The following is a 22,120-nucleotide window of genomic DNA, read 5'->3' on the forward strand; positions in this document are numbered from 1 at the left end:
ATAAGTGACGTATCTTGTGAGGGAAGCAATCGGGAAGCCGACTGCCTAAATACCGGCAGCCGGCTTCCCGACTGTCTTATCTCAGCATGGGTGAAATGCCGGGCGTCTAGATGTAGACGCCCGCATTTCCCCGATGCCGGGAGACCGGCGCCCGGCATCACAATCGTAGTGATGCCGGGCGCTGCGAGCGGACAGCCGCGGGGGGAGGGTTAGATTTAGGGCTCCCGAGGGGGGATTTAGGGTTAGGCACCCCCCGGGAGGGTTAGGGTTAGGCTATGGGGAGGGAGGGTTAGGGTTAGACACCCCCGGGGGGGACTTAGGGTTAGGCACCCCCCCGTGGGACTTAGGTTTAGGCAGCGGGGAAGGGGGTGGTTAGGGTTAGGCACTTAGAGGGGGGATTTGGGTTAGGCACTTGGGGGGGAAGTTAGGGTTAGGCTCCCCTAAGGAGGGTTAGGGTTAGGGGGGTTAGGTAAGGTTAGTCTATACTTACCTATCCACGATCGGGATTTCCAGCTCTGTCGGGTTTCCGCTGCTTCGCACTCTGCTCCTGTCGGGCTGCCGCTGATGGGAATGGGTATATCATACCCATTCCTCTTGTGATAATACTAAGTACAATTGTGTCAACCCAGCCCAGTGTTAATAGGCGTCAGCTCAATGTCAAATAAATAATGCTGGTAAAAGTATTAGAAAGCTTATAGGAAAATAAAATGACTGCACAGCGACTGGTTTAATTAATCATATAAAAAATTTTGAATATTCAAGCTCACAATGTGATAAAAAATGAAAGTGCTAGTGCATATAAATAAATAATTTAACAATTTAATAAGTACACAAAATACATAAAAGTAAGTAAAAACATATACATATAAAACACAATAGACCCTTTTAAGACCGGTGGATAAAATCAGAGGAAAGTTCTAAAAAAACTCAGCATGTATTAATCACTTTAAAAAAGAAACTTTCTTTTTAAGAGAATAAAATAAATTAATAGCTTATCTGGATAAAGTGGATAATAACTGGCCCATTCAATGGTTCAAGAGGCAAGGCAGAATCACTTCCAACGCATTTTGTCCTGGGGACTTCATCAAGGGGATACTGGTATGGTGGGGCACTCTCCCTTTTATACCCCCACACTAATTCATCAGAGATTAGATAACCACATCACTTCCTGTTTAGCACATGCAATAATATTGATCAAAAAGTGGATTAGCATAAGGTGGATAAGTACCACTAAAACTCAAGTCCATAACATTATGTCTGTCTTTATGTTTTGAACTTTAAAACAATAAATCATCTCATAACAGAAGGGCAAAGTCCATCTCCTTTAATTACTTCTGCCCTTAATCGCTGCATCATATCCGGTGTATTGCCACTCTCCTCCAGGACCCGGATAAGCTAAACATCACACATCCATTCTGGAGGCAGCGTCATCATCCTCCATCTCATCCACCCTTCTCCTGCCCATTCTCGTGATGGCTGCTCTCTTCCTTCCGCCCTCCGCATCACTGTAACTCTGCAAACAGGCCTTCCATTTCTATGGGAACATAAGTAGCGTCATCCGGATTCTAACGTACTCCTGGCATAAAACGCCAGGTAAATCACTTCCGCCCATACTTGAGATTATTCACAGTCTCTTAACGTTATCTAAAACTTTAGAAAAAACAAATGTTAGACTTTATGTTATATTAAAAACGATGTTCAACCCACATATTGCTATTTGGTAAATATAGTTTAGAATATAAAATAACAACATAATAGCCTATCATAATTTGTTAATTAGGCTATATAGTCAACACCCTGGATATATGGAAAAATATATATGAGAAAAAAAAAGGATTTTTTGTAGTTTTTTCACAGAGGGAGGAATCAGTAAAAAGTTCAAAGATTTAGTTTAGGCAAAGACTACGAAGTTCCATTCTTTCATGTATAAAGGCTCCCACAATTTCTTCAATATTTATCCGCTTTTAACATGTTTGTAATCCTCATTATGGTTTTGCAAGTACACTTGTGTGAGACACATATTATTTCCTGGCTCTGTATCCAATACTCCTCAGTATTCAAGAATCCTTTCAGTTTCATATGTTCCCTGGTCTTCAATCTTCATTGTTCATATTCCCATCAGAAAATTGTCACCTAATAGAATTTTTGCAGCACCTGGTATTCCCAAGGGGTCGCCCATCCTAGTACTAACCAGGCCCGCGGGTGCTTGGCTTCCAAGATCAGATGGTATTGGGCATACATCCAGAGGTGTGGCTGCAATAAAGAAAGGTGACAATGTCTCGTCAATCTGCCATACCTGATCTTCTCAAAGAGGTCACCCTCCAATATTGGTAGATGGAAAGTTACCACTACAAGAATGGAGCAATCTCATAGTTTTCATTGAATACCTTTGGTGCCAAAGTGTCCAGTTCAAATAACCAATACATTTCACGCCTTGAAAGAAGATTTCCAAGATCTTTCATCTTTCTCCTAATTTGACATGTTCAATAGCCTTGAATGTTATGTCTTCCGGATTGGAATTGTGTACTATAGAAAAATGTTTTGAGACCGCATGTCCTTCTATTTTGTTACGTATATTGCGGATATGTTCCTGGATCCTCAGTTTCAATGGTCTTTTAGTTTTGCCCATGTATTTAAGTCCACAGGTGCATTCCAGTAAGTAAATAACAGAAGTGGAGTTACAGTTCATAAAGTCTTTTATTTTGAACTCATTCGATCCCTCTGAGTTCGTGAAAGTTTTTCTTTTAGGGTGAACAAACTTACAAATATTGCAATGGCCGCATTTATAGCTACCATTGCATTTAAGTGTGTTAGATGTCACTGTAGTTTTCTTTTCTGGCAGCATACTTGGTGCTAATAGGTCTTTAAATTTTTGGACTTCCTATAAACAATTTGTGGTTTTGATGGTAGGATGTTTCGTAATACTGGGTCCATTAAGAGAATGTTCCAATTTTTGTTGAAAGCTTTCCTAATTTGACCCTCATGACCATTAAAGGAAGTAACAAATGGTATGTTCTCCGGTTTACCTGATACTTCCATCTTGTATTTAAGGAGTTCTTGTCTATCCAAAGATTTAGTTTTTTGAAGTGCAGTGGTAAGAATCGTCTCTGGGTACTCCTTCTCTCTGAATCTTTCTGTATATATTTCAAGTTGTTCCTCACATGTCTTAATGTCACTACAGTTATGTCTAATTCTGTGGAATTGAGAATAAGGAATATTTCTCTTCCATTTATCAAAATGGCAACTCTTGAAATGCAGGTAGCTATTAGCATCCACAGTTTTAATGAAGTTCTTAGTACAAATGCTACCTTCCACCGATGATAGTACCATGTCCAAAAATTCTTTTTTAGTAGTATTGAAATTAGACGTAAATTTTAAATTCATGTTATTATTTGAAATGTGAGTTAAAAATTGGTTAAAACTTTCCTCTGTGCCTTCCCAAATAATCAAAATATCATCAATATACCTTTTATACAGAATTAGGTTCATCCTGAATGGGTTGTTGGTATAAACATAACAGTTCTCCCATCATCCCATAAACAAATTTGCGAAGCTTGGTGCAAAAGTGGTGCCCATTGTCGTGCTGCATATTTGACGATAAAATTGATTTAAAAACTTAAAATAAATGTGGCTAAGTATAAAACACATAAGATCGCATAAGAACTCTCTTTGTAAAACATCCATAGAACCATCCAACTCAAGGAATTCTCTTGCTGCATTAATACCCTTTGTGTGCTCTATACACGTATAAAGGGATTGCACATCTATAGTTGCCCAGTTATAACTCTGTTTCCACTGGACTCCTTCTAAGCACTGCAACATATTTGTGGTATCTTTGAGATAAGATTGCAATTTAGTTACATATTTTTGGAGAAAAAGATCCACAAATTTTGATAGATTAGAAGTCAGTGAATCGATACCCGCTATAATAGGCCTGCCCGGGGGTTCTGTTAACGATTTATGTATCTTGGGCAAAAAGTAAAATATAGGGGTTCGAGGGTTAGTATTCATCAGGAATTGGAATTCCTCTTTGTTGATGATGTTGTTATGCAGACCATGCACCAAAATGGTCCTTAGTTCATCTATATAGTTATTAACTGGATCATTATCCAACTTCTCATATGAATTCCCATCATTCAATAGTCTATGAGCTTCTTTGAGATAATAATCATAGTCCATAATAACTAACCCTCCCCCTTTGTCAGCCGGTTTTATCACTAAATCTCTGTTCTCTTTGAGATTCTTCAAAGCTTCTTTTTCCATGTTATTCAAATTCTGTTTCTTAATGTTGCTTACTTCTTTTTTACATAAATCCTTTTTAACCATATCATAAAACACGCTTATATAATTTCCTTTGGACTCTAAAGGGTAATAGGTAGATTTCCCTTTCAGTCCGGATTTCGAAAGGGATTCGTTATAATTTCTCATAGGTGCGGTTTCCTTCCTTAGAAAATGTATTTTCAAAGTTAAATTATGTACATATTTGTTTAAGTCAATAAAAGTGTCAAACTTATTCATGTTACTAGTGGGAGCAAAGTTCAAACCTTTACTGAGCAGAGAGATTCCTGATTTACTCAAATTGTGTTTAGATAAATTAAAAATGCCTTTTTTATGAGGGTCCACTACAGGTGTCGCCTTTTTGCATTCCTTCCTCCTGCCCCCCCGTGTTCCTCTTCTTCTCCGTACATTCTTTTTAAGGGGGAGGCTGTCCTTATAGTTTCCCTGAAAGTGGTTTTTCTGTTGCTTGTTAAAAGATCCTGTCCTGGGGATAAAAAATCACTGTCGCTGTTGGAATCTAAATGTTGTAGTGCGGTAAATCTATTTTTCATGCGACTTGTTGTGGGTCTGGAGATGAGGTCATTTTTCTGTTCTCTCCTATGATCAAATCTTCTTCTAGGGACTGTAGTCCAACTCTGTCCTTCATCTGCTTGCGGTTTTCTAGTTGCCCTTTCTTGTCCATAAAATCTACTCCAATTCCTTATTCTGTTCTGTTCATAATCTTTTTTGTCTCTGATGAATTTTCTTTCCTTGCTCTGCATGACCATTTCTTTCACCTTTTCCACTTTTTTGGTTAAAACTTTCTCATTAATCTTATATTCCGCTTTTTCTTTTGATTCTTCCATTACCACTTCCATATTGGAAATGTCTTTTTTTATATATATATACAGTATATAGCACTCCAGGCTTACGTTTTTGGGAAGCAGCGTAGTATTATTTTATATTAACTTAGGATACTTCTTTATAACTTTATATATAGGTGCACCCTAATTTAGGATCATAATGGTGATTTTTGCTGTTTTAAAATGTTAAAATGTTTAAAGGAATTTTATAGTGACTGTGCAATTGGGTGAACTCTGGTATAAAGGTCTCTGTGTAAAATCAAGAAGACTTAGGGGCCTATTCATCATCACTTATTTTTTACAAAAGCAGGTGAAAATGCACATTTTCACCTGCAATTGTAAAAATTAACTATTCTGGCCATTCATCACGAAGATAAAGCAGGAGATATCACAGATATCTCCTACTTACCTTCCTTTTGTGGAATGGCCTGCTGTCCCCATACGCCCCTGTCCGGCTCCTTCTGCTGGACTTTGGGGCTCTTGTGCGCATGGTGTGACCTGTAGGTCACACATGTGCACTGCTCTCATGAGCAGTGAAAAGATTCACTGCTCTGAAAGGATCAGTGAAGCGGCTCGCTGGGGCAGCTGATTTTCGAAACAGCTGCCTCAGCGCCGGAGTAATGATGAATTCCATTCAGACCTCGATAATTACCATCTTGAATAGGCCCCTATATCACAAATCTTCTCCATTGGAAACAGCTGACGCACCGAAACAGCTGTCGAGACTCAGATGAGACGAGGTCTATGTCTGTTACATCGCTTTCTTTGTAACCAGCAGACTGCTGATAAGTATCATTATATTACATATGTACTGTTTGCAAACTTATGGCTGCTTATTGGATGAAATAGTAAAGTGACTTTTTTGTATCTTCTAATGGAGTGCCGGTTTCATTACATTCGGGGTAGCCTGGTCAAAGGATTGCTCTAAGTGGATTGCCTGTATATATATATATATATATATATATATATATATATATATAGTCCAAGGTAGGTCTGGGACACCCAGCAACAATTGATAACTTTGAAGTTGTGCAAAGGTGCTGCACTCTCATCAAAAAAAGACATGACAACTACAGTATGTCAAATATAAATCATCAATGTTTCAGTACTAATGTGTACTATCTTCAGGATATATATATATATATATATATATATATATTAGGGATGTGCAGGCTCGGTTCTACTCGGTTCCGTTCGGTTTTTTTTACCGAATCTTATTGGCTATCCAAAACTCGTGACAGCTGAAACCCAATAAGATTCGGGAAAAAAAAACGAACGGAACCAAGTAGAACCGAGCCTGCACATCCCTAATATATATACACACACAAAAATTTGCGGTCCGGAACTCCTCTATCAAAAATCCAGTGGCTCCGGTGCCCTCAGCAAAAGGTCAATTCAAAGTGTGGAAAAAGGCTGAATAAATATATTCACAAGTGTCACAAAAAAATACCAGAGTTTCGGAGCTCTAAGCTCCTTTGTTCACACCTTGACAAAGGAGCTTAGAGCTCCGAAACGTTGGTATTTTTTTGTGACACTTGTCAATATATTTATTTGATATCAATCTCTGAGTGCCGCAAAATTAGGACCATATTAATTCAGAATTACATTGTGCATTCTTCCATCATTGTCACACTTCTTTCTGCAAACAATGAAAGGAGGCGTGCAGCAGAACTATTTCTGTGTTATGTGCATACATGCCTACCCTCCCGGTTTTCGTGGGAGGCTCACGATTTTTTGGGTAACCCCCCACACCCTCAAGAGGGTAGGCATTTCTCCCGCATTCTGCCCGCTTCCTAGTGAAGTGGGCAGAATTAGGAAAATTTCTGCGGCGATCGCGAATGTCTGTGCAGGGGGCGAGGCTTAGTGACGTGATTCATGTCATTTGGCTCTACCCCCTATATAAATTTAAGCCAATTGCAGATATTTTACTGTGAGGGGGCGGGGCTTAATTACACAAATCATCAGGCCCCGCCCCAGTCACCACCCACATGCCTCTCCTCCCAGGGCTTCTCCCGGAGAAGAGACAGCAAATATAGGCATCTGTGGTTATGTGGCATTAAGGAAGGGAATCCCTACAATATGTAATGCATACTAGATTTATTGCACTACAAGCTACTGTCCTCAGTCATCAGCTTTTATAGAGAGCAAAGGTTTACAGACAAGACCTCACACTAGATTTTTTATTAAGACAAAAAAACAATCCAATAGAGGGGCATGCACCCCTCCAGTGCCACTGCCCAGGGTTGAAGGCCAAGGGTCAAGGGACATTTGCTGCCCTGAAAGCGCCTGATTTCAGCTTGCCACCACCTTAGGACATGCCCGTTGTGCTCTTGTGCTTGTTCTATGATGTCATGATGTCACATTAAAATGTCTACATTTCAAAATAAATTCTGTACTAACTTAAAAATTAGTTTTGGATTTCAGCTTGAACCTTACAGTGCTCTAGGAGAAACTTAGTTAGAGTAGAATAATACATGTTGAAACGAAACCCAGTATATTTTAACATGTAAATTATAACTATATACTTGTAAAACGAGAAATTATAAAAAATAAGTGAATAATTTAAAATTCAGTTAATCCTATATAATGTTAATTTCACACCAAGGTATACACATGGCCAGACAAAGGGCCACAATTTCCTGGGGCTGAAAATGATCAAGGGCCTATTGTGAGAAGCAATGGATGTAGTGCCAGTAGTGTGTGGGCGCGTTCAGTGCTGTGTGGGTTTGACCAGCACCATAGAGGCCATACATAGCACCTCCATCTAACCACCTACATCCAGACCTGGATTAAGGCTTCAGGGGAGCCTGGGGTACTAAACAAATGGGGGGGTCCCTCTGATCTTAAATTTTATATATTACTACTTTACAATTATTAATTTTATTGAGATTGCCGTATCAAATGGATTTAGAATTAATACATAGAAACCAGGAAAGTGCTAATAGTATAATAATTTCAACTTGTGGATGCTATATCTTACAAATAATAGTAATCTGCGTACTCTAATTTAAAATCAAAATTGCTTATCTGGACCTCATAGGTCACTTAAACGGATGCAGCTTATTTTCCCATTAGATTTGTATCCTGTTGGTCTATTTGGACCATGCTGAAAATTCTGGTCCCAGAAGAGATGGTTAGCTGATTTAGGCTACACAGAAACTTAATGTAGAACAGCCGTAGTTTATTGCATATTAGTTACAGGTTACACATTGCAGGGGTTTCATTAGTGTCACATCTGGTTATTTCAGTAAACAAATGTATTCATATTTCACAGGTATTCCAGGGGACATTTTATAAATCCACAATAACGTCCTTTTTAGGGAGGACAAATCACGGGCCATTTTTTTCAATCCCAGCAATGAAAAAAACTCAATCCCAGGATTAGCCTGGTTTTTAAAAAAAGTTCACTGCTCAGCCCCCACAGTGACTTATCAGGCAGCAGCGGCAGGGAAACTACAGCATGGCCATATAGAGGGTTGGGTGGATGGGTGCTCCAGCCTGGGCAGGGCTGCTCTGGAGGTGCTCAGTGCTGCCTGACATTTAAAAAAATAATAATTTATGGTCAATTTCAGGGGACCGGGATAGGATCAATCCCAGTAATTTTTAGGCCAAAATCCTGGGATCCTGTTGCAAAATTCATAGTGTGGACTGTCGAAGCCGGATAATTGGCTGAGACAGAATCTGTTAAAATAAAAATCTGCACGACGCCATTTTGCGACTGGTAACAAGACGCCATTTTGCAAACGACAGCTCAGCACCATTTTAGTGAATCTCGCACATTATAAGTACATACGGTGATGCTATTATTCAGCGTTGTGCGATTCCCATGCAATAGAACAATATTAAAAGTCCTCATTATATAAATTCATATGTTTACTAAAACATATGACCAACCCTGCAGAACACGTACCACGGTGTACTCCACAAACACGTAGTCGCACAACGCTAATTAGCGTCTTTTCTTAATATCCCAATACTTACACACTGCACACTTACATAGAAAGGTTGCCTAGCATTAAGGTTAATATTTAAGGTTTTATTCATTATCAGCAATGTTGTGGAATACATGTTATTTGATATCTGATAAGAAGACTGTATTTGGTGTCATTCTAAACTACTGTGTATTTGCAGATTTCCGGTTCCATCAGTGAGGAAATCGCAACATGTGTCTGCAAATTATGGATCATAGAGAGTTAGGCATTAAAATGCACTCTGTATTGCAGCCAGTTTAGACTTGTTATTCAGAGGGAAAATGGACACAAAGAGCTGTTGAAGGCTGTACTATGGTCATACGAACTGACCTATGAACTGTACTGTAACAGAAGAACAAGGAAGAAGAACCAATTGAATCATGCCAACCTGTTCTATTGTATTGCCTATCTCTGTAAGGGTATATATGCAAGCTCTCTGAAACTAGATGCCAGTCATCCTTTCTTTGCTGTTGACGGAGGTTTCATCTTTGATGCCGGGATCTGGATCCAGAGCGCATGCGTATGTAACGACTGTACCTTGTGATTGTATAATTTGTTTGTGCTAATTGTATTTAGATCACAGCGTGTAACTATCTGCTTTTTGGTGAATAATATCTTGTTGTGCTTTGGAAACACAATCAACGTCTGAAGAGCAATTATTTCTTGTGCGACTTACAATGCTAAATAGCAACATTTCAGAGTGTATAGATAGGTAGGAATCGATAGTTGGGGACTCGTAGAGTGAATCACATTACCGGTCAAATGGTAACACACGGTCATTGATATTGAATCCTACCTGTCGATTCCTACCTACCTATACCTTCTAAAATTGTCGCTATTTAGCATAATGAGTCGCACAAGAAATAAATGCTTTCAGACTTTGAGTGTGGTTCCAAAGCACAAAAAGTTATTATTCAGTATAAAAACAGATGGTTACATGCTGTGATCTAAATACAATTAGCGCAAATAAATCATACAGACCCAAGGTACAGTTGTTACATATGCATGCACTCTGGACCCAGATACCGGCATCAATATAGAAGTTTCCGTCACCAGCAAGGCAAGAGACTGGCATCCAAGTTTAGAGAGACCACATATATACCCTTACAGAGATAGGCAATACAATAGAACAGTTTGGCATGATTCCATTGGTTCTTCTTCCTGGTTCTTCTGTTACAGTATAGTTCATAGGTCAATTCGAATGGACACAAACCAGACTCCAACAGCTCTTTGTGTCCTGTTTCCCGCTGCAAACTAAATCTAAGCTGGCTACATTGCAAAGTACATTTTAATGTTTAACTCTCTATAGTCCATAGTTTGCAGATACATGTTGCGATCTTGTCACCGAGGGTACCGGAAATCTGCAAAGACACAGTAGATCACTACAACACCAAACACGGTCTGCTTATCATGTACTAAACCTTAGATATCAAATTCAATTTATTTCACAACATTAATAATACTGAATAAACCTTCAATATTACACTTTAATGCTAGGGAACCTTTAATGTAAGTGTGCAGTGTGTAAGTATTGGGGTTTTGGGAAAAGACGCTAGTTTGCGTTGTGCGACTACCTGTTTGTGGAGTACACCATGGTACGTGTTTGCAGGGTTGATCATTTTATATGTTTTAGTGACTGTCTGTATTTATATGGTGAGGACTTTTAACTTCTTTCTATTGCATGGGAATCGCACGACGCTAAATAATAGCATCGCCGTATGTACTTATAATGGGTGAGATTCACTAAAATGGGGGCCAGTCGCAAAATGGCGTCTCATTGCCATAAGCAAAATGGCGTTGCGCAGATTTAATTTTAAACCGATCCTGTCTCAGCCAATTATCCGGCTTCGACATCGATCTCTCAGCAAAAGGGTGGATGCGCCATACACAGGAAAGATTGTTGCTGAGAGACCGCTACCCGTTATTGTGTGAGTTCAAGGAGCGCTGGTTAGAATCCAGGGACAAGGGAGGAAAACAGTAGCATATACATATTTCCTGTGTTGCTGCCGCGTGTTTAAACAAAGCCCTTGAGATTGCATTGTGATATTGATAGCGTGATAGCATTGTTGTAAATATCTTAGTCGGTGTTGCCATAATCTGGGAAAATGTTTATTTTTCTGTGCAGGAAAAGGGTGTGTAACAGTGAACGTCTGTTGGTAGAGGTAACATGTTCCCTAGCTAGGGGTATCGTAGGACCCTTAGGTGCTAGGCACCTGGTGTCGGCCTAGTGGCTCGGTAGTAGATACCGAAGTCTATACACATTGCAGGTGTAGTTGTTGTCTTGTTGTAGGTATCGGCTGTCAGTGGGATTGTAGCATCCAGTGATCAGTTAGGGTTATTGGGCATTGTGATTGAACTGCACAGTTGTGGCATATTGTGATTGTGAACTGAGTAGTGGTGGAAGAAATCACTGAAAAGGGTAAGTGTTATTGGAATGCTTACATGCTAGCAGTGCAAAGTACTCAAAAAGGGCTTAGGTGCGTGGAAGCAGCCTGGTTATTCTTCCATAGGTGTATGGGCGCATCCTGTTAATATCGTCCACAGGTAAATGAAAGTAGCCTTGACATTCTTTCACCGATTTAAATCTCTATTGAAAAGTTTAGTGTTATTTTCCCAAGATGGGAGCCAAGCAAACGGTAGAGATGTTAGATGATGTGCTGCTTTTGGAAGCGCCGCTTGGGTCGGCACGGCATATTATGCATACTAGGTATGGTGCATATGCAACTAGGTACTGTGATGTATGGTTTAAAATGACGAGAAAGTGTGTGAAACAGTTTCCCAGAATTGGAAGCTTTGATAAGGAGGTATTGAACAATGTCCGAGATAGCATCTGTATGGTGCACTCTCGAATGAAAAAGATAAAGAATTTTCAATTGTTTAAAGTTATGGCAGCACAAGGGGGATACATGGCTTAATGGTGTGCATGTGACGCAAACCAGCATCGCGCACACGATGCAGGGGAGTGCGCACACAGTGCTAAACAGTGTTGAGTTTGCGCAGCAAAATAGCGCACACGCACAGCAAGGTAGCATTGTGGAAGGTAATGTCAGTAGTTCATGTGCACCACCACTGCCCTATGCGGATGGGGTGGAGGTACAGTCGATGTAAAAACTCATAAAAAATGTAACATGTAACCTTGTTATGTCTGCCATTTCCCATGCCATACAAATGTTAGATGTTCCATTACAAGAAGCACAGGAGGTGGCCCCATCCTCATCAGTGGTAGTACAGGAAGTGTTAACATCCGCTGTACCTGTAACGGAAGTTGTTAACCCTGTACATAGCAGTAATAGACTACATCCCCAGCCAGGTAACAAAGTCAAAGGTAACAGTGTGGCTGGTCTTCATCCCATCCAGACAATAACTGTTCCCAACGGGAATCCAGATGCGAATGGTGTGGTGACCACAAGGGATGTAATGATGCATTGTCCTTGGACAAGAACTGAGCTAAATTCCATAATGACCGACTTCCCTGACCCTAAGAAGTAATTAGCAAAATGCCAAAGATTTGTGAAAAATTTGGGTACCAACGTGAAAAAGTTTATCACGGATTGCGTATTGGAGGGAGATGCTCACTTAACAGACGAGGATAACCAAGGTAACATTACCCGCATAATAACTAATTGGGTGTATATTTTCCAGTAGTAGTTATCTGGAGTAAAATTTTCACCACAAAACAAAAAGAGAGTGAATCTGCAGAAGATTACTGTACTGGGATAGAAGATATTAAAGATAGCACTCACCATAAGGAAATGGTCATCACGATACTTATGGATGGTCTTAAAGACAATCTAAAGACCTGAGTCCAGACCTCTCTATCTGGCTGGAGGGGAGTTACTGTAGACGCACTCAAGGAGTCTGCTATTAAGCATGATAAAAACATCATCAAGAAGAGAGAGACCCAGAGTGAGAAGCTAATGGCTGTTAGCATTCAAGCTCTAGAAGGAATGAATATACCATCACAGCCACCAGACACACATGCACCTGCACAGCTACATGCCCTCACCAATCCTGCACCACCACAAACACAGCCCTACCCAACATATCACACACAACCACAAAACCCATACTATTCACAGCCACCATATTACCCTCAAAATCCTTATCCACACCCACAATCTTTCTCTACCACTCAACTCACACAGCAACCTTTTCACCCACCCCACTCACGAAGGTGCTTTAACTGCAACCAAGTGGGACATGTAAGTAGGAACTGTAAGGTGAAGAAGATAGGACCCCCTAACCAGGGAATACCTAGATATCCACATAAGGGATATATGCAGAATGCAGGAAATTTTCCACAGATACCATCTCCAATTGTGGACTTAAATGCTGTATTGGAGAGTGAGAGTCAATGCTAGGGATCAGGTCATACCTGTAATCTACAGATAGTCAGATTAACTGCAAGTACTAAGGAATAACTGGTGATGATGGTTGATGTAGCTGGTAATAAACATCCTTTTCTTGTAGACACAGGGGCAACCAGATCAGTGATCAAATCTCCAGTTAATTTACAGGTGACCAGCGAAACAATACCAGCAATGGGTGTAACGGGTAAAGTGCAACATTATCCTTTAACCAAATCCACAGAGGTTACTATCGGGCTATTGCATACCAGGCATTCTTTTCAACTGGCAGTAGCAGCCCCTACTAACCTACTGGGAAGGGATTCGTTATGTAAGATGGCATGTGTCATATACTGTACCCCTTATGGTATATTCTTAGATATCCCAGAGAGAGTGGCACATGAGGTGAGGGATATATTGGACACTACCCAAAGGTTAATGTATCACTCTACTGGTTCAGGTAAAAATCCATCTCAGGTAGATCAAATGTTATCACAAATACCAGATTCACTTTGGACCGAAGAAAGACAGTGAATTGATGGCAAATGTAGCTACCATAATGGTAAATCTTAAAAGCGGTAGGCAAGCTCCAAAAATTCCCCAGTACCCATTAAAACAGGAGGTAGAAATAGGGGTTTATCCCATAATTGAGTGGTTATTACAACAGTGAATTTTAGTCCGTACAACAAATGCAGCCAACAGTCCCATCTTTCCTGTGAAAAAGAGTGGTGGGAGGGGTTATAGGCTGGTACAAGACCTTAGAGGGGTTAATATGGTAGTAGAGAGCCAATTTCCCATAGTGCCAAATCCAGCTGTCATTCTTATGCAGATCCCACCAAATGCAACCCATTTAACTGTCATTGACCTCTGTTCTGCTTTCTTCTCTGTACCCTTGCATCCTGACTGTCAGTACCTATTCGCTTTTACATATAGAGGTGTACAATACACATGGACACGATTGCCCCAGGGCTTCATAGACAGCCCCAGTATCTTCTCCCAGGCCTTACACGACTGTTTACAATCTTTTCAACCTGCCAATGGATCTGTTCTAATACAATATGTGGATTATTTATTGTTGTGTTCTGATACATTTATGTCATGTTTAAATGATACTAAACTTTTATTGCTTCATCTCTCGCAAACAGGACACAAGGTTGCAAAAGGACAAACTACAGCCATGCCAGTCCAGGGTTAAATACTTGGGACATTGCCTAACCCAGGGGTTACGACATCTGACCACTGACAGAATCCAGGCCATACAGACCATGACGCTGCCACAGAACCAACAGCAAATTTGTACTTTCTTGGGAATGTGTGGATACTGCAGAATGTGGATCCCAGGTTTTTCTATTCTAGCCCTGCCATTATAGGACTTAGTCTGTTCCTCAAAGCCCGATCATGTCATACACACAGAGGAAACAGAGCAGGCTTTCCTTAATCTTAAAGATAGTCTGACAAAAGCACCTGCATTGGGAATACCTGATTATGATAAACCTTTTCATTTGTACTGTACGGAAGCTAATGGTAGTGCAGCAGGTGTCCTCACACAAAAACAAGGTGATGCCATTAGGCTTGTAGCATACTACAGTGCACAATTGGACAGTAAAAGTAAGGATGTAGTATTAGGCCATGATATTATTGTCTATACTCCCCATGCTGTATCTGCTTTGCTGAATTCTACAAAACCAGACATGTCTCCTCAGCTAGGTTCACAAAATGGGAACTAGCCCTAATAGAACCTGCAAACATCACCATCAAATGGTGCAGTACGTTAAATCCAGCAATGTATTTACCATATGTGCAACAGGATGCACAAAGGGTGGAGAGAGGTGAGTCGCTGGCAGAAGGTGAGTTCTGCAGGTATATTGATGCATGTGATTGTATGGAATATCTGAATCAGACCTTTACTGCAAGACCTGACATATGGGATACACCTTTAAAAAATGTAGATGTGACATTTTACATGGATAGGAGTTGTCAAAGACAAACTGACACTGGAGAGTTATGCACAGGTTATGCTGTGGTAAATGACGAAGATATCATAGAGGCCGAACCTCTAGGTCCACCTCACTCGGCCCAAGTGGCGGAGCTGGTGGCACTAAAAAGAGCTTGTTAATTAACAAAAGGTAAATCTGCTAACATCTACACTGACTCTAGGTACGCCTTCGGGGTGGTACATGTTTTCGGTGCTCTATGGCATCTGAGAAATTTTATGACAGCAGCAGGCACACCAGTCACACATTCCAGACATATAAAAGGACTACAAACAGCAAGCCAATTGCCTAAGGCAGTGGCGGTAATTAAGTGTAATGCCCATACATGTGAGGATGAACCGGTGTCATTGGCCAACAACCGGGCAGACGAAGCTGCCAAATGGGCAGCAGGGTTAAAAGTGAATGTGCCAATTAACCAAATGATGTTTCAAATGATTGACATGCAGAAATTAACAGAGATGCAAAATTTGTGTTCCATTCAGGAAAAGGCAGTCTGGAGGTCCAAGGGATGTGGGCAAGAGTTCTCTGGACTCTGGACAGATGAATATGGTAAGCCAGTAGCCCCCAAGGTGTACTACCTAAGCCTGGCTGAGGCAGCACACGGTCTGACTGACTTGGGAAAGCAAGGTATGTGCAAATTGGTGAGAGCATACTGGTGTGTACCAGGTTTTTCTTCCCAAGCGGAAAAGAGAGCAATGTCCTGTCTGACCTGCTTGAGGAAAAACATTGGGAAAACAATCCCTACCGAACCATCCTCCGACCGATGGACCTTTTCAGGTAATACAAATTTATTTCATCCAATTATCACCCTGCAGGAATCTCAAATATGTATTAGTGTGCACTGTGAGTTGGGAGAAGGAGTGCTAAACCAATCGGGGGAGTATCTGACCAAACCCAGTATGGTAATTGTTAAGAGATCTGCTATGGTGGAAACTCGGAGACAGTGTGAAGGTCTATCATCTGAGGATTATTGTATGTGTGAGTTTTGTGGGTCCCAAATTAATGAGAATTGCATACAGCAGTGCCAACCTAAGTATAACCAGTATTGGGGTGGGCATCCTTTAGAGGATTATCATACCATGGTGGGCAAAGTTTTAAACCAAACTGACTGTTGGGTGTGCTCTAATGTGCCTCAAGGACAGCATAAAGTAGGGTTAGTGCCATTCCCATTGAATGTCTCTGAAATTTTGAATCTCAAAGAGGGCATGCACTGGATGGAAAATGTCGTAAGTCCAAACCACCAGTACCAAGTAGATAAATCACTTTTATGTTTGCACATCACCAACTCCAATGACCCAGGAAGTTGGGAGGTGACGAGGAATAACCAGAAGATGACCTTCTCACTAAGAGCTGATAATGAACCTATAAATTTTGAACTGTTACGCACAATTAGGTTGGGTGGAAGACACTTCTGGTATAAATATACACTAAGTAACATCAAAAAATGATTGGTAGGGTACCGGAAGGGGAATCAGTATAGAATACGGCTGTCCCTCTGGCCAGCAGTTCGAATCCTGGGCACGGCAGGCCGACAGAAACAGAGATCCCAGCAGTGGAAGCCTGACAGCGCTGGAAATCCAGATCGTCTGCAGGTAAGTAAAAACTAATCTATCCTAACCCCCTAACCTCCCCCCAAGTGCCTAAACCTAATCCCCTCTGTAAGTGCCTAACCGTAACCCCCCCTTCCCCTCTGCCTAAACCTAAGTCCCCCAGGGGGGTGCCTAACCCTAAGTCCCCCCCGGGGGTGCCTAACCCTAACCCTCCCTCCCCCTAGCCTAAATCTAACCCTCCCATGGGGGTGCCTAACCCTAAATCCCCCCCTGGTGCCCTAAACCTAACCCTCCTGCCCCCGTGGCTGTCCGCTTGCGGCACCCTTCGATCGGGATGCCAGGCACCTGTCTCCCGGCATTGGGAAAATGACAGGCATCTAGATATAGATGCCTGTCATTTAACCCTCGCCGGGATAAAGCAGTCGGGAAGCCGGCCATCGGGATTAAGACAGGCGGTTTCCCGATTGCATCCCCCAGAAGGATATTGTGCCAAGATATTACAACAAGAAATTTGTATGAGTCAAATGGGAGAACCTGAAGTAGGATCACTTGCTAGGGAAATGTGTGGGTTACTGATGTTTACTATTCCTTATGTTCTCCACAATGATGTATATTTTATACGTGGTAGAAAAGTATATAAGTGGCTCTCTCCGAGTTCTGAAGGTTTGTGTTACCTGGGAAGAGTAGTCCCAGAAGTTATGACCCTTACACATGGTGAAATACCTGGTATTCATAAAAACACACCATCACCATATCTTCACACACAGTATGAACATAGAGACAAAAGAAATATGATACCTGGTGATGTACATAAAGCCACACAGTTAATTAGTGAAACAACTGGCTTTCAAGTTTTAGTCGCATTGGATCCCACCAGGATCGCTTGGGGTCCACTAACTTTTAGATATATCCAAGATCTTGCTAAATTTAAAGATATCACCGAGATGTATGATGACACGTTTAGGTATACAGGTAGGGAGTTGCAAGCTTACAAGAAAGAACTGGTGCAACATAGACTAGTGTTAAATTATTTAACAGCTGTCACTGGAGGGTATTGTGTAACTTTAGCCACCCAATTTGGTGTAAAGTGTTGCACATATATTACAAATAATACTAGCGACCCCAAGGAGGTGATAGACTGGAAGATGGATGAAATTCTGCAGCTGAAATGGGAATTTAGGGAGAACCATAATGCTTCAGTGGCTGAAGTAGAGGAGAAGGTAGAGGAGTGGGTTTCATGGTTGAACCCAGTAAAATTGTTCTCCGGTCTAGGAGAGTGGGTCCAGGAAATGGTTGCTAGTTTAGGTAAACTCCTGATCCTCATACTGGTTTTCATCATAGTAATTGGCTTATGTGTCAGGTGTGTTCCTACTGTGTTGAAATATGGAAAATGTACAGATAAGGTAAACCGAAAGAATGAAATTTTGATGGTGGTTAGAAGTAACAAATATGAATACTGAGGTAAATGTAGGCCTGCATTACAACCCTGAACTAGAATGTACCATCAGATGATGTATAGATATAGACATGCATAAAATGTATTATTAAAATGTTATTTTAAAACATCTTAAATAATGTAAGTCTCTATTCCCCTTCAAGACTTCCTTTATAGGGTAGGTGCATCCCCACATCTTTCCCATGATCTCCCAAGATCTGCGGTGTGCGTATAAGGGTAGTTTTATACCTACACTAGAGACACATTATTGATGGTTTAAGAACCATCTTGTCCCATCCCATAATATAACATTAAATAATATGTCATAGTGTAAGCCTAAATTAATTTTAAAATCAGTGTGATAGCATGTTGTTTGCTATCAAAGGGTGGACTGTCGAAGCTGGATAATTGGTTGAGACAGAATCTGTTAAGATTAAAATCTGCACAACGCCATTTTGCAACTGGCAACAAGACGCCATTTTGCAAATTACACATTATAAGTACATACGGCGATGCTATTATTCAGTATTGTGCGATTCCCATGCAATAGAACAATATTAAAAGTCCTCATTATATAAATACCTACGTTTACTAAAACATATACTATGACCAATCATGCAGAACACGTACCACGGTGTACTCCACAAACACGTAGTCGCACAACGTTAATTAGCGTCTTTTCTTAATATCCCAATACTTACACACTGCACACTTACATAAAAAAGTTCTCTAGCATTAAGGTTAATATTTAAGGTTTTATTCATTATCACCAATGTTATGGAATACATGTTATTTGATATCTGAGGTTTAGTACATGATAAGCAGACCGTGTTTAGTGTTATTCTAAACTACTGTGTATTTGCAGATTTCTGGTTCCATCGTGAGGAAATCGCAACATGTGTCTGCAAATTATGGATCATAGAGAGTTAGGCATTAAAATGCACTCTGTAATGCAGCCAGTTTAGACTTGTTATTCAGAGGGAAAATGGACACAAAGAGCTGTTGAAGGCTGTACTGTGATCATACGAACTGACCTATGAACTGTACTGTAACAGAAGAACCAGGAAGAAGAACCAATGGAATCATGCCAACCTGTTCTATTGTATTGCCTATCTCTATACGGGTATATATGCAAGCTCTCTGAAACTAGATACCAGTCATCCTTTCTTTGCTGTTGATGGAGGTTTCATCTTTGATGCCGGGATCTGGATCCAGAGCACATGCGTATGTAACAAATGTTCCTTGTGATTGTATAATTTGTTTGTGCTAATTGTATTTAGATCACAGTGTGTAACTATCTGCTTTTTGGTGAATAATATCTTTTTGTGCTTTGGAAACACAATCAAAGTCTGAAGAGCAATTATTTCTTGTGCGACTTACAATGCTAAATAGCGAAATTTTAGAGTGTATAGATAGGTAGGAATCGATAGGACGTGATTCAGAGGTACACACAGTGGCAGCTGCAACTGCAACTTTTTGCGGTAATATGCAAATGCTAGTTTCAGTCTTCCCCTAGTTTTCTAGCATGCACCTGACAGTGCAAGACCCGAAGCACCTACTTTCAATTCCATGGGTGGTGCAACTCTACTGGTGGTTTAGAACACTCCACCATCGATGCACCTTCATGAGCACCACAGAAACTTGCAACAACTCTGCCAACATCGGCATTGCCTTCAGTTTGTGTCCACCTCTGAATCAGGCCCTGTGTGTGTCAAGATATCGGACACATACTTTATAAAACAACCAGACAATATACCTAATTAATTTTAATAGATTTACACATTCACTAGAAATGTGCAGCATTTATGTAATTTAAAGGTATTTTCACAGATAGAATATACCCCTATTCTAATGGCTTCTTCTGCACATTGTCTTGACTTCATGTATATTATAATGTTATTATTATTATTATTATTATTATTATTATTATTAATAATAATAATAATAATAGTTGTACATGGAATTATTTGCCATTAGCCTGATGGATACTCAGAGGACCCGATTTAGAGGTGGATGCTAATGCAGCTGTACCTGCAACTTTATGCTTAATGCCTTTTGCCAATTGAGATGCCCACTAGATGCATCGCTAGTCCACCACTGTGCATAGAATGATGCACCATCAGATATTGCACCAGCCCTATGGAGGCGCAGAATGTGCTGACCATGACATGCCCGTGTCTGGCCACCCCTCTGTTACCGCCCAGGAACGGCCACCGAAATTGCCTCATTTTGTGCCCGTGTCACTCAGACTGCCTCATATGTCTCTACATGTCAATCACACCACCCCAATTGCCCCAAAACCTCCCCATGTGCCACACAGACCTTTCAGAAAGCTTCCTTCATCTCCCCACATGAAACAGACCTTCCCAAGTGCCACTCAGAGATCCTCACATGCCATTTAGACCATTCCAATGTCCCATACACCTTTCAACAGGCCACTCAGACCATCTAGAATTCAACACAAACCTCCCCACATCCCCCAAGACCACCCAAACTGCCACTCATACCTTCCCAAATGTTTCCCAGATGCCCCCCACATCACTCCATGTGCCACTCAGATCTCCTCACATACCCCTCAGACCTCATGGAATGCCAGTCAGGCCACCTCCTCACATACCACTGAGACATCCCCTCATACTACCCATGGGATGCAGTTAGGAAGCAGACGGTCGAAATGCCGACCACCGGCTTTCCGACTGTCAAATTCCAGCAGGTACTATTGACAGGCATCGAAATCCCGATGCCTATCATTATGCCTATGCCGGGAGGCTGATGTCCGGCATACCAAACAAAGGTAAGGGCTGCGGTCGTGAACAGCCACAGGGGGGGAGGGTTAGGTTAGGGGAAGGGGGGGTTAGGGTTAGGCACTAGGGGGGAGGTTAACGTTAGGCACCCCTAAAGGAGAGCTAGGGTTAGTTGGGGAGTAGGGTTAGTAAATACTTACCTCTTTAGCTGTCGGGATCTTCACTGCTGCCGGTCTTCCGGCATCAGCAGTATTGCATACCGTTCCCCTACCCACACCACCCTACATGCCCCTCAAACCACCCTGCATGTCTCCAACAAGTTCCCACATGCAACTCAGGCCTCCCCAAATGCCCCGTCACCTCCCCACATGCCACTTAGACCTTTCAAAAAGCCCCCTATACCACCCCCAATGAAACAGTCCTACCCAAGTATATTCAGGGCCAGATTAATAATGAGGACTGCAGCCTCAGGCCTCCATCTCGAAAAAGGCCCATCAGCTTTCAGCTGTGAACCCCAGTTCTGCCTCTCTCTGACATATTCTCTGCTTTCTAATAAATTATCATGTTGGGAGGTGTGTGGTGAGGTCTGAAATGCCATTCATACCACCCATCTGAACCCAAAACCTTCATACATGCCACTCAGACCTCTCCGAATGACACTCAGCTCCCCACACCTCCTGAATGCCATTTTATTAGTAAACAGAGAATATGTCAGAGCAGAACACAGAGCTAGGGGCCATAGCTGAAGGCTGATGGGCCTATTTTGAGCTGAAAGCCTGAGGCTGCAGTCCCATCAGCCCCCATTATTATTCCAGCACTGGATATATACAGTACACCATTTGTGAGGTTTACAACGCTTTTATTTAAAATAAGTTCCATTTTCAGTTTAGTGATGGAAGTGCTAATTACATAAAAACAAGAAATTAAATAATTTCCTGATTAGGGGCTGTACTGCCATAG

At 41.3% G+C, this 22,120-nt stretch overlaps 1 pseudogene; it reads right to left on the bottom strand.

Annotated features, from left to right (window-relative positions):
- Nucleotides 1-2,142: 2,142 nt before the first annotated feature.
- LOC148511969 (5S ribosomal RNA) lies at nt 2,143-2,261 on the bottom strand (annotated as a pseudogene).
- Between the last annotated feature and the right edge of the window lie 19,859 nt (nt 2,262-22,120).

Source organism: Taudactylus pleione, unplaced genomic scaffold (assembly GCF_031769625.1).
Source record: "Taudactylus pleione unplaced genomic scaffold, aTauple2 ptg000288l, whole genome shotgun sequence".
Taxonomy (NCBI): Eukaryota; Metazoa; Chordata; class Amphibia; order Anura; family Myobatrachidae; genus Taudactylus; species Taudactylus pleione.